This window comes from Schistocerca nitens, chromosome 1 (assembly GCF_023898315.1).
Source record: "Schistocerca nitens isolate TAMUIC-IGC-003100 chromosome 1, iqSchNite1.1, whole genome shotgun sequence".
NCBI classification, from domain to species: Eukaryota; Metazoa; Arthropoda; class Insecta; order Orthoptera; family Acrididae; genus Schistocerca; species Schistocerca nitens.
In genome coordinates this window covers 743633307-743645503 of record NC_064614.1, presented here as the reverse complement: position 1 = coordinate 743645503, position 12197 = coordinate 743633307, and positions in this window count along the sequence as shown.

Here is a 12197-nt window from a genome sequence, read left to right as displayed (position 1 = left end):
ATTTTTTCGTTTGTGCGAGGATTTAGAGAAGGAACTGCAGTGCGGTCTTCCTCTGTGAAACAGCTTTGGAAAAAGGTGTTTAGTATGATCTGGGTAGTGTTTTCGTGGAATCCCCTGGGTGATCTCGTCATTCTGGAAGGCACAGTCGATTAACAGAAGTATGTATCCATCCTTGGATACCATGTCCACCCCTAAAAACAGTTTGTTTTTCCATGGCACAACGGCACCTACCAGCAGAACAATGTAACGAATCACTTAGCTCGCAGTGTACGTATGTAGTTCGAAAAACGCGAGGACAAGTTTACCATACTCCCCTGCCCACCAACCTTCCAGGATGTAAACCTAACCGAAAATCTGTGGGACCACCTCCATCGGGCTATTCACGCTATTGATCATCAACGGAGAAACCTCCCGCAGCTGGCCACGGCACTCGACTCGGCATGGCTCCACACCCCTGTCGGTCTCTCCCAGAAACTCACTGACTCTTTTTCTGCACGTCTATCAGCAGTCCGCACTGCGAAAGCTGGTTACTTAGGCTTCTGACAGGTGGTCACATTAATGTGAGTGGACAGTGTAATTCACAGCTGGTGAACCAGAAGCGCATTCACACTGTTGGTTTAACCCTGCTGTTCTGTTCGGGTCTATATGACCCGAAACGAATATGAACGTTATTTTACATTATGTAAATACCAATATATATTTATGAAACTTTGTGACTTTGTCTGAAAATGGATGAGCAGCATGTGTTTTAAAAGGTTTTAAAAAAGTTTAAGAAGTTTGGGCTTCAACTGTAATAGTTGCATATGTAATGTTCGGGTCATAATGACCCGACACAAATATGTTTAGTGTAACTCGTATTTATTTCTAAAATCTGGAAATGGCGAAAATTATTTTTGTTGTGTTGTGTGGGAATAGTGACTGCATCATTCCAACTTACTCTCAACAATCACCTAAAGCTCCATGCGTTCACAACAATGGGCTTGTTTGTTGCTTTCCCCAGGAAATAATAATTGGCAGTTCTCAATAATTGGAATGCTTTGTTTCTGCCCAGTTTGACTTGTGACACCATGGCGATGAGACCATTGAATGATCGTGAGTTGGAAGAAATAGTAAATGCCTCACCAGATGAAGGATCACTTTCTGAGTTTGAAGATCACATCAGCAATGCATCTGAAAGCGAGTGTTCCGATGACAGTTACGACAGTCCACAGCCCATACAAAATAGTGTAGAGACTTTTCTTTCTAAAAATGGGAATATAGAATGGCAGTTGCATCCACCAGCACAACATGGTCGCCTACCAGCTTCGAACATCATCAAGAGTACCCCAGGAGTTACCAGGTATGCAGTCAGCAGAATATCTGATGTAAAATGTTCATTTGAAGCAGTATTTCACACAGCGCTTCAAAATGAAATAATAGAGATGACAAATATTGAAGGGCAGCGAGTTTATGGTGAACAGTGGACAGATATTGATGGTTCTGTTTTCCATGCATACTTAGGACTCTTACTCCTAGCGGGTGTATATCGATCTCATGGGGAGTCTACAAAAAGTTTGTGGGATAAAGATACTGGGCGAAACATATTTCGAGCAACCATGTCTCATGAAACATTCTGTAAGATATCACGTGTCCTGCGATTTGACAAGAAATCTACTAGAGAGGAAAGACGACGTACTGACAAACTTGCCGCAATTCGTAGTATTTGGGAGAAGTGGGTAGAGGTCCTTCCTAAACTGTATAATCCAGGAGAAAATGTTACTGTTGACGAGCAGTTAGTAGCATTTAGAGGTCGCTGTCCATTCAAGCAGTATATCCCAAGTAAACCGGCAAAATATGGGATCAAAATATGGACCATGTGTGACAGCAAAACTTCATACGTACTGAAAGCCCAAATTTATACAGGAAAGGTGAGTGGAGCGGCACCAGAAAGAAATCAGGGAATGAGGGTGGTATCTGATCTCACTTCTGAGTTACGTGGTCAGAATATCACGTGTGACAACTTTTTTACGTCGTACAATTTGGGGCAGCTGCTTCTGAAAAGGAAATTGACTATGTTGGGAACTATACGGAAAAATAAGCCGGAGCTTCCACACAAAATGACCAACAAGGAGGTACACAGCTCTTCATTTTACTTCACAAATGACACTACTGTGGTTAATTATATTCCTAAGAGACACAAGAATGTTGTACTTATGAGCACTCTCCACCATGATGCGGAAATCAGTGACAGGGCTGATAAGAAGCCAAAAATGATTTTGGACTATAATTCAACCAAAGGTGCTGTAGACACGCTTGATCAGTTATTAGGTACATATACATGCAAACGAAAAAGTAATAGGTGGCCAATGATAGTTTTCTACAATATTCTTGATGTTTCTGCTTATAATGCATACGTTTTGTGGATTTCGGTTGACCCTAATTGGAATGCAAGCAAATTGACTAGAAGGAGAATATTCTTGGAGGAACTTGGAAAGTCACTGATAAAAGAACATATTGCATCAAGAACGCATTTCCCAAGAACAGAAGATTCTTTGAGAATGGTCACAAGCATCCAAAACCCGAATGATGTGGGTGGTGTGTCAGAATCGGTAACAACAAGAAAATCTACAAAACGTGCACGCTGTAAGTTCTGTCCATCAAGTAATGACAATAAAACAAACATGGTGTGTGGAAAATGTAGTAAACATATTTGCAAGAAACATGTAACCTACTTGTGTCCACAGTGCAAGCAGTAAGAAAAGAACTGTAGTATTTTATAAGATGATTGTATTGAAAATTCTGTTGTTTCAAATTTATGTGAATACTTGTGCCTAAACTACAATCAGTAAGAAGAGAGGATTCTAAAGTTGTAGTGCTTTCTATGTTGGAATGTAATAAAAAAACTGTAGTGTGTTCTGTACTGTAGTGTGCTCTAAGATGAATATCTGTAATGACAACTGTCTGTTGTTAGAAAATGTCAATACTTACGTCTAAACTGTCAACAATAAGAATAGAAGTATGGAAAAACTGTAGTGCTTTCTAAGTTGAATGCCTGTAATGGAAACTGTCTGTTGTTTCAAATTTATGTGCATATTTAAATGAAAAATATCCCTCAATAAAGTTGTATGCATTGTTATTATTATTATTATTACCATTATTATTATTATTATTATTATTATTATTATTACTAACAAGGTACTGGAATAGAACAACAATGTCGATAGCTAAAACTGTACCAAAATTTATGTTTCTAAAGCATTTTGATATGTCGGGTCATATTGACCCGAACAGTATATATGTCAAGTAAAAGTGAACAGAACAGCAGGGTTAATCCTTCCACCACCGTTACGAGTCGGATAGCTCGAATATTGCCCTGCGTAATGGCGTATAACTGAAATTTTCTGACTGTCATAGCCATAGTTTTGAAGAACACATCTACGTCATTCTTTTATGCAGGGTTTCGGCAGCTCTTCCACACTTGTTTAAGTTGCAGTCCGCCTTCTTTCTTCTCATTTAAATACACTACTGGCCATTAAAAATGCTACACCAAGAAGAAATGCAGATGATAAGCGGGTATTCATTGGACAAATATATTATCTACTAGAACTGACACGTGATTGCATTTTCACGAAATTTGGGTGCATAGATCTTGAGAAATCAGTACCCAGAACAACCACCTCTGGCCGTAATAACGGCCTTGATACGCCTGGGAATTTAGTCAAACAGAGCCTGAATGGCGTGTACAGGTACAGCTGCCCATGCAGCTTCAACACGATACCACAGTTCATCAAGAGTAGTGACGCGTTTTGTGACGAGCCAGTTGCTCGGCCACCACTGACCAGACGTTTTCAATTGGTGAGACATCTGGTGAACGTGCTGGTCAGGGCAGCAGTCGAACATTTTCTGTGTACGGAAAGGCCCGTACAGGACCTGCAAATTGCGGTCGTGCATTATCCTGCTGAAATGTAGGGTTTCGCAGGGATCGAATGAAGGGTAGAGCCACGGGCCGTAACACATCTGAAATGTAACTCCACTGTTCAAAGTGCCCTCAATGCGAACAAGAGGTTACCGAGACGTGTAACCAATGGCACCCCTTACCATCACGCCGGGTGATACGCCAGTATGGCGATGACGAATACGCGCTTCCAATGTGCGTTCACCGCGATGTCGTCAAACACGGATGCGACTATCATGATGCTGTAAACAGAACCTGGATTCATCCGAAAAAACGACGTTTTGCCATTCGTGGACCCAGGTTCGTCGTCGAGTACACCATCGCAGGCGCTCCTGTCTGTGATGCAGCGTCAAGGGTAACCGCCGCCGTGGTCTCCGAGCTGATAGTCCATGCTGCTGCAAACGTCGTCGAACTGTTCGTGCAGATGGTTGTTGTCTTGCAAACGTCCCCATCTGTTGATTCAGGGATCGAGACGTGGCTGGACGACCCGTTAGAGCCATGCGGATAAGATGCCTGTCATCTCGACTGCTAGTGATACGAGGCCATTGGGATCCAGCAGGGCGTTCCGTATTACCCTCCTGAACCCCTCGATTCCGTATTCTGCTAACAGTCATTGGATCTCTACCTACGCGAGCAGCAATGTCGCGATACGATAAACCGCACTCATGATAGGCTACAATCCGACCTGTATCAAAGTCGGAAACGTGATGGTACGCATTTCTCCTCCTTACACGAAGCATCACGACAACGTTTCACCAGGCAACGCCGGTCAACTGCTGTTTGTGTATGAGAAATCGGTTGGAAACTTTCCTCATGTTAGCACTTTGTAGGTGTCGCTACCGGCGCCAACCTTGTGTGAATGCTCTGAAAAGCTAATCATTTGCATATCACGGCATCTTCTTCCTGTCGGTTAAATTTCGCGTCTGTAGCACGTCATCTTCGTGGTGTAGCAATTTTAATGGCCAGTAGTGTATTTGAGAAGGGCATGACTTTCCTTCCTCTAACAGAGCTATGTGGCTAAAAGAGCGGATTCCGATGTTTGCTGAGTTCGGGGAAAGGGGTTCACACTCAGCTATTTCCAGACAGTCAGCGTTACTGCCAAGGCCATTATTGGGTTCCTCCGACACGTTAGGGGAATTTTCCATATTTTCAGTTTTCGGTACAAAATTTGAAGGCGTGTTCCTTTCATCTTCCGCACATTCTACGAATCTCAGCCTGTCCGAGCAGCTGTCTCTTGTCCAGAACCAGTCGGCCTGTCACGCATAATATAGAGCGTTGGCGCAATAGTCATTGCGTTCTGTCTGAAGACACCCTTACTTTTTTGTCATCGTTGACTGAACGACGCAGTACTGCGGCCACATTACGTACTAAGCGGCGCTCCAGGAAAAACTCGCCTTGTGCTTGCAGGCTGCGCCGACGCATCGGCACGGCGTTCGCCGCTGCCTGCCATGACAGTTGTGTGTGTTGGCCAGCACTAGTGCGCCCCTCACGTCTGCTGGCGACAGAATTCACTCTGTTACGGCGCGCGTTTAGTTGCCATTTTCTATATGACCTTGTCCTACTCCCCGAGTCAGCTTAAAAAATGGTTCAAATGGCTCTGGGCACTATGGGACTTAACATCTATGGTCATCAGTCCCCTAGAACTTAGAACTACTTAAACCTAACTAACCTAAGGACATCACACAACACCCAGCCATCACGAGGCAGAGAAAATCCCTGACCCCGCCGGGAATCGAACCCGGAAACCCGGGCGTGGGAAGCGAGAACGCTACCGCACGACCACGAGATGCGGGCTCGAGTCAGCTTAAATGTTAAGCAATCCCAGATCGGAGTCACAAATTGCAATCTAATGAGCAGTACAGTAAGGTGGCAAAAATGATGGGACAGGATATGCACATATGCAGATGGGGATAGTATTGAGTACATAAGGTAAAAAAGGGCAGTGCACTGGCAGACCTGTCATTTGCAGTCAAGTGATTCATATCAAAGGGTTTACGACGTGATAATGGTCGCACCATGGGAATTAACAGATCCTGAACGCGAAACGGTAGTTAGAGCTACGCATGAGACATTCCATTTCGGAAATCGTTGTTGTTGTGGTCTTTAGACCAGAGACTGGTCTGATGCAGCTCTTCATGCTACTCTATCCTGTGCAAGCTTCTTGATCTCCCAGTACCTACTGCATCCTTCTGAATCTGTTTAGTGTATTCATCTCTTGGTCTCCCTCTACGATTTTTACCCTCCACGCTACCCTCCAATACTAAATTGGTGATCCCTTGATGTCTCAGAACATGTCCTACCAACCGATCCCTTCTTCTAGCCAAGTTGGGCCACAAATTTCTCTTCTACCCAATCCTATTCAATACCTCCTCATTAGTAATGTGATCTACCCATCTAATCTTCAGCATTCTTCTGTAGCACCACATTTCGAATGCTTCTGTTCTCTTCTTGCCCAAACTGTTTATCGTCGATGTTCCACTTCCATACATGGCTACACTCCATACAAATACTTTCAGAAACGACTTCCTGACACTTAAATCTATACTCGATGTTTACAAATTCCTCTTCTTCAGAAACGCTTTCTTGCCATTGCCAGTCTACATTTTATATTCTCTCTACTTCGACCATCATCAGTTATTTTGCACCCCAAATAGCTAAACTCCTTTACTACTTTAAGTGTCTCATTTCCTAATCTAATTCCCTCAGCATCACCCCAGTTAATTCGACTACGTTCCATTATCCTTGTTTTGCTTTTATTGATGTTGGTCTCATAACCTCCTTTCAAGACAGTGTCCATTCCGTTCAACTGCTCTTCCAGCTCCTTTGCTGTCTCTGACAGAATTACAATGTCATGGGCGAAACTCAAAGTTTTTATTTCTTCTCCTTGGTGGATTTTAATTCATACTCCGAGTTTTTCTTTAATTTCCTTTACTGCTTGCTCAATACACAGATTGAATAACATCGTGGACAGGCTACAAGTCTGTCTCACTCCCTTCCCAACTACTGCTTCTCTTTCATGCCTGCCATCTGGTTTCTGTACAAATTGTAAATAGCCTTTCGCTCCCTGTATTTTATCCCTGCCACCTTCAGAATTTGAAAGAGACTATTCCAGTTAACATTCTCAAAAGCTTTCTCTAAGTCGACAAATGCTAGAAACGTAGGTTTGCCTTTTCTTAATCTTTCTTGTAAGATAAGTCGTAGGGTCAGTATTGCCTCACGTGTTACAACATTTCTACGGAATCCAAACTGATCTTCCCCGAGGTTGGCTTCTACTAGTTTTTCCATTCGTCTGTAAAGAATTCGTGTTACTATTTTGCAGCCGCTACTTATTAAACTGATAGTTCGGTAATTTTCACATCTGTCAACACCTGCTTTCTTTGGGATTGGAATTATTACATTCTTCTTGAAGTCTGAGGGTATTTCGCCTGTGTCATACATCTTGCTCACCAGATGGTAGAGTTTTGTCAGGGCTGGCTCTCCCAAGGCTATCAGTAGTTCTGATGGAATGTTATCTACTCCTGGGGCCTTGTTTCGACCAGAAATCGTTAGGGAATTCAATACTCCGAGATCCACAGTGTCAAGAGTGTGCCGAGAATACCAAATTTCAGGCATTACCTCTCACCATGGACAACGCAGTGGCCGACGGCCTTGACTTAACGACCGAGAACAGCGGCGTTTGCATAGAGTTGTTAGTGCTAACACACAAGCGACGATGAGTAAAATAACCGCAGAAATCAATGTAGGACGTAAGACGAACGTAATCGTTAGGATAATGCCGCGAAATATGCCGTTAATGTGCTATAGCAGAAGACGACCGACGCGAGTGCCTTTGCTAAGAGCAATACGCCGCCTGCAGCACCCTGGGCTTGTGACCCTATCGGTTGGACCCCGGACGACTGTAAAACCGAGTCCTGGTCAGATGAGTCGCAGTTCCAGTTGGTAGATCTGCTGGTAGGGTACGAGTGTGGCGCAGACCTCACGAAGCCACGGACCCGAGATGTCAACAAGGCGCTGTGCAAGCTGGGGTGGTTCCGTAATGGCGTGGGCTGTTTTTACATGGTAGGGACTGGGTTCTTTGGGCCAGATGAATCTATTGTTGACTCAAAATAGTTGTCTTGGACTACTTGGAGACCATTTGCAGCCATTCATGTATTCATGTTCCCAAACAACGATGAAATTTTTGTGGGTGACAATACGCCATGCCACTGGGCCACAGTTGTTCGTGATTAGTTTGAAGAATATTCTTGACAATTCGAGAAAATGATTTAGCCACCCAAATCACCCGAGACGAATCTCATAGAACATTTATGGGACATAATCGAGAGGTCCGTTCGTGCACAAAATCCTGCACAAGCAACAGATTCGCAATTATGGACGGCTGTAGAGGCAGCATGGCTCAATATATTATCTGCAAAGAACTCCCAGTGACTTGTTGAGTCCATGCCACGTCGAGTTGCTGCACTACGCCACGCAAAAGGAGATACCACATGACTTTTGTCTCCTCAATGTAATGGTTTTGTCAGTACTAAGACTGCTCGAACGATGTGTAGCCCCTAAACTGGCTTTTGATTTACTAGGAGATCGACCACACACAGTCACACTCAAGTTTGTAGAGTCTGCTTCTAACACCTGTGGTAACTAAAATACAGAAAGTGGGTAGCCAATAAGTCTACGCGCCACACGAGAATTTGTTTGATGTTCCGTTTATTCAATAGAATTCAGCAACAGATATCGGGTGTCTATTGCACAGAGTGGGAACATCAGTATCTAGGCCAGCATAAGATTTCACGAGAGTGAGGTTACCGTTCAAATTTAAGCTTCAGTCATTTGCCAAATAATTCCATACCCGAGGATTGTCACCAACAAACCAGTAAAGTTCGGAGTTCCGAGTGTTCATTATAAATCGCGTAAGTACCGTGCCACTGCATAAAAATTCTCTTACGTCCGACGCAGTATGTCACGCAAATAATTTGGAGTTCTGTGCAACTGCACACTGATTTTTATGACGCCTGAAACTTACGCTTCCTCGCCGAATGATATAAAAGTTCAATTCTGCGCCATTCCAGCCACCCAAATTATGTCTCTGTAACTTCCACTAAACTTTCCAACTCAAATAACACGTGCATCCCATTCATGTAACCTCTGGTTCACATACTGTTCCTCGCTGTCTCATTCCACCTCTGCTTTTACAGCCAACTGGGGGAGAACCCAGCAACGGCTTTGGATCGTCTCTCATAAGTACGTAGGCCGCACTAGTTATAACTAGTAAATCGGTCAAAATTTAGAATCCAAAATGTGTTAAGAAAATCAACTTCACAAGTTATTGTCATAGACCCAACTTACAGCATGAGTGTTTATCGATTGTTTATCGATGCCTAATTACGTAAAGTGAAACGAAAAAAAAGTTCTCTAGTATGTCAAGATGAGGTATTTTGCTGTTCATACATAATGTAGCACAAAATCGATATTCAGAGCGGTGAAACAATCGAAAAAAATCGCGCACTTTACTTTATCCGAAGTAAACACTGGTAAAAAAAATGGTATCCTGAGTCCTCAGCCAGTCAGGGACGGTATCATTACTGAACGCTCCCTGTCTACAAGCTCTCTGCTACTGGGTCTACGTGTACGCCGTTTTTCTGCAGACGTAATCACCCCGTGCCTCAACACTGTTTTGCACATCCCCCCAGTTTGGATTCATTGAGAACGATCCCTCTGGACATTGTAACTTCCATAAGTCACAATGTAGTTCCGTACGTTCTCATTCCACAGAATATTCAGATCATTCGAAATTAATTACCTACATCTCATGTTGCCTTCCTGGCCAAACAACTGTTACAGATCTGCTTTGCAGTGACGAAATGCAATAGAATCAATTGTGAACTGAGCACAAGGAATCTCAATTGTGAACTGAGCACAAGGAATCACTGGCCACTATGACTGGTCTCATTCGTTGATAGTTTTGGTTATCACTCAGTTTCATCATATACATACTCCGCAGCCATCGTATGGTGCGTGGCGGAGGGTACCCCGTACCATTACTAGTCACTTCTGTCCGTATTCCAGTCGCAAATAGAGCGAGGGAAAAACGACTGTCTAAATGCCTCCGAACGCACCCTAGTGTCTCTAGTCATATCTTCACGGTCTTTACGCGAAATGTACGTTGACGGTAGTAGAATCGTTCTGCAGTCAACCTCAAATGCAGGTTCTCCAAAATTTTCTCATTAATGCTGCTCGAAAAGAAAGTCGCCTTTCCTCCAATGATTCACATTTTAGTAGCCGAAGCATTTGCGTGATACTTCCGTGTTCTTCGAACCTACCCGTGAAAAACCTGGCAGCCCGCTTTTGAATTGCTTCGATGTTTTGCTTTAATCCGATCAGGTGCGAATCTCAAATACTCGAACAGTACTCAACAGTGGTCGCACTAGTGTCTTATATGCGGTCTCTTTTACAGAAAAGCCACATTTTCCTAAAACTCTCCTAGTAAACTGAAGTCGACCATTCGTACTCTATCATCATAGAATTGTTTTCCCTACTCATCTGCATTAGCAAACATTTTCCTATACTTAGAGCAAGCTGCCATTCATCACACAACTAGATATTTTCTCTCAGTCATCTTGTATCCTCCTGCAGCCACTCAGCGGAGACACGTTCCCATACACCACAGCACACAGACTGCTGCGTATCCTTTGCGCCAGATCACCTACGTATATGGAAAATAAGAACGACCCTGTCATACTTCCCGGGGGCACTGAAATCTAGATCTGCAATAAAGTACAGATTGGAGCGCCAGTGACTGCTGACTTCCTTCCTGCTTGTTACCTTCTTTTTTATAATCGGATGAAGAGCGTGATACGCACAAACTGAGCTTAAAAAAAGTCGAATCCGCTTTCTACTCGTACTCGGTGACCGGTTCTGGTTGTATAACTTTTCTCAGAGCAAAACGTCCGCAGTGAGGTGGCAGGGTTGGCAGCATCGGTGAAGTAGTACTTTCTACATGATATCATAAAGTAAACGATTTACAATCTTTCGAGTTGGCCGATACGGAGTAGAACGTATTACTGTACAATACACAATTACAGGTGTTACCTCATCAACGCAACCAATACTGTCATCTCATTGGGGTCCGAGGAAGGTTTTTTTTTTTTTTTTTCACTCGCTTGCGCGCAAACATTTTGATCTCGGAGTAACACTTGCAACCTTGCAATCTCTACAGTTTTTACCCTCTATAGCTCCCTCTGTTATCATGGAAGTTATTCCCTGATGCCTTAAGAGCTGTCCTATCCTCCTGTCCTTTCTTCTTGTTAGTGTTTTCCATGAACAGATGAACCTGATTTGAACGTAGATCAAGGGGAAGAGAAAAGATTACTTTTAACTCAGAATTACTTAGAAGTCAGACACAGATACAGTACAGAAATACAGATCATACTCGTTACTGAAATCAAGTGTATCATGGGCCAACATGTGCAAACTTCACAAACGACGAAGACAGAGTACAGTATTAAAAGAAAAAAATATTTTTCTGACCTGCTTTAGAGAAATTAGGTACTGCATTGTAATTTGGTACTTTGCACTGTAAAAACAACAAACTTATAGTATTCAAGAGAAAATACATTATTTTGCACTTAATCCTGCTTTAAAGTAAACAGATAATTAGGCTTGTTTCATTTTCGTCGTTAAGTGTGTACTCCTCGTTTTGCAATCTAACTGATGAAGTTTCACTACAGCTTTTCTCGTTGATGTAACGCCTGCATAAATCGATTGCACTTAACGCTTCACTCAGTTTAGGTGTTTCAAAGTTGAAGCCGTCATCTCCATTTCCATCACTGTCACTTGAAGGTCGCCCACCTTCTCCGTCATCACCGCGATGTTGCCACACATCAACAATAATCTCCTCGTCCGGTAGCTCCGTACACACGGCGAGATTATCATCAAAATGCACGAAACTGTCGAAATGTGCGCCGTCCAGCAAGGCTAGCTAATTGCTAGACACGACTTCACCACCACCATCGTCGTCATCACCAACGGCAATCTCTTCCAGTGAGGTACCAGCTTTACGGAAACAGTTCTTGACTGTCGAGGGGATGACATCACTTGCCAGGCATACGAAATAAATTCCACAGATTTTAGTTAGTTAAATTAGGGATTTTCATTTCCTGCATCCGTGAAAGCTGTCAGTTGTTGAAACAGTTTTTTTTTTTCATAATTCATTTTGAAATTTGCAACAATGCCCAAACCAATCGGCTGTAGAACACTGTCCGCAGCT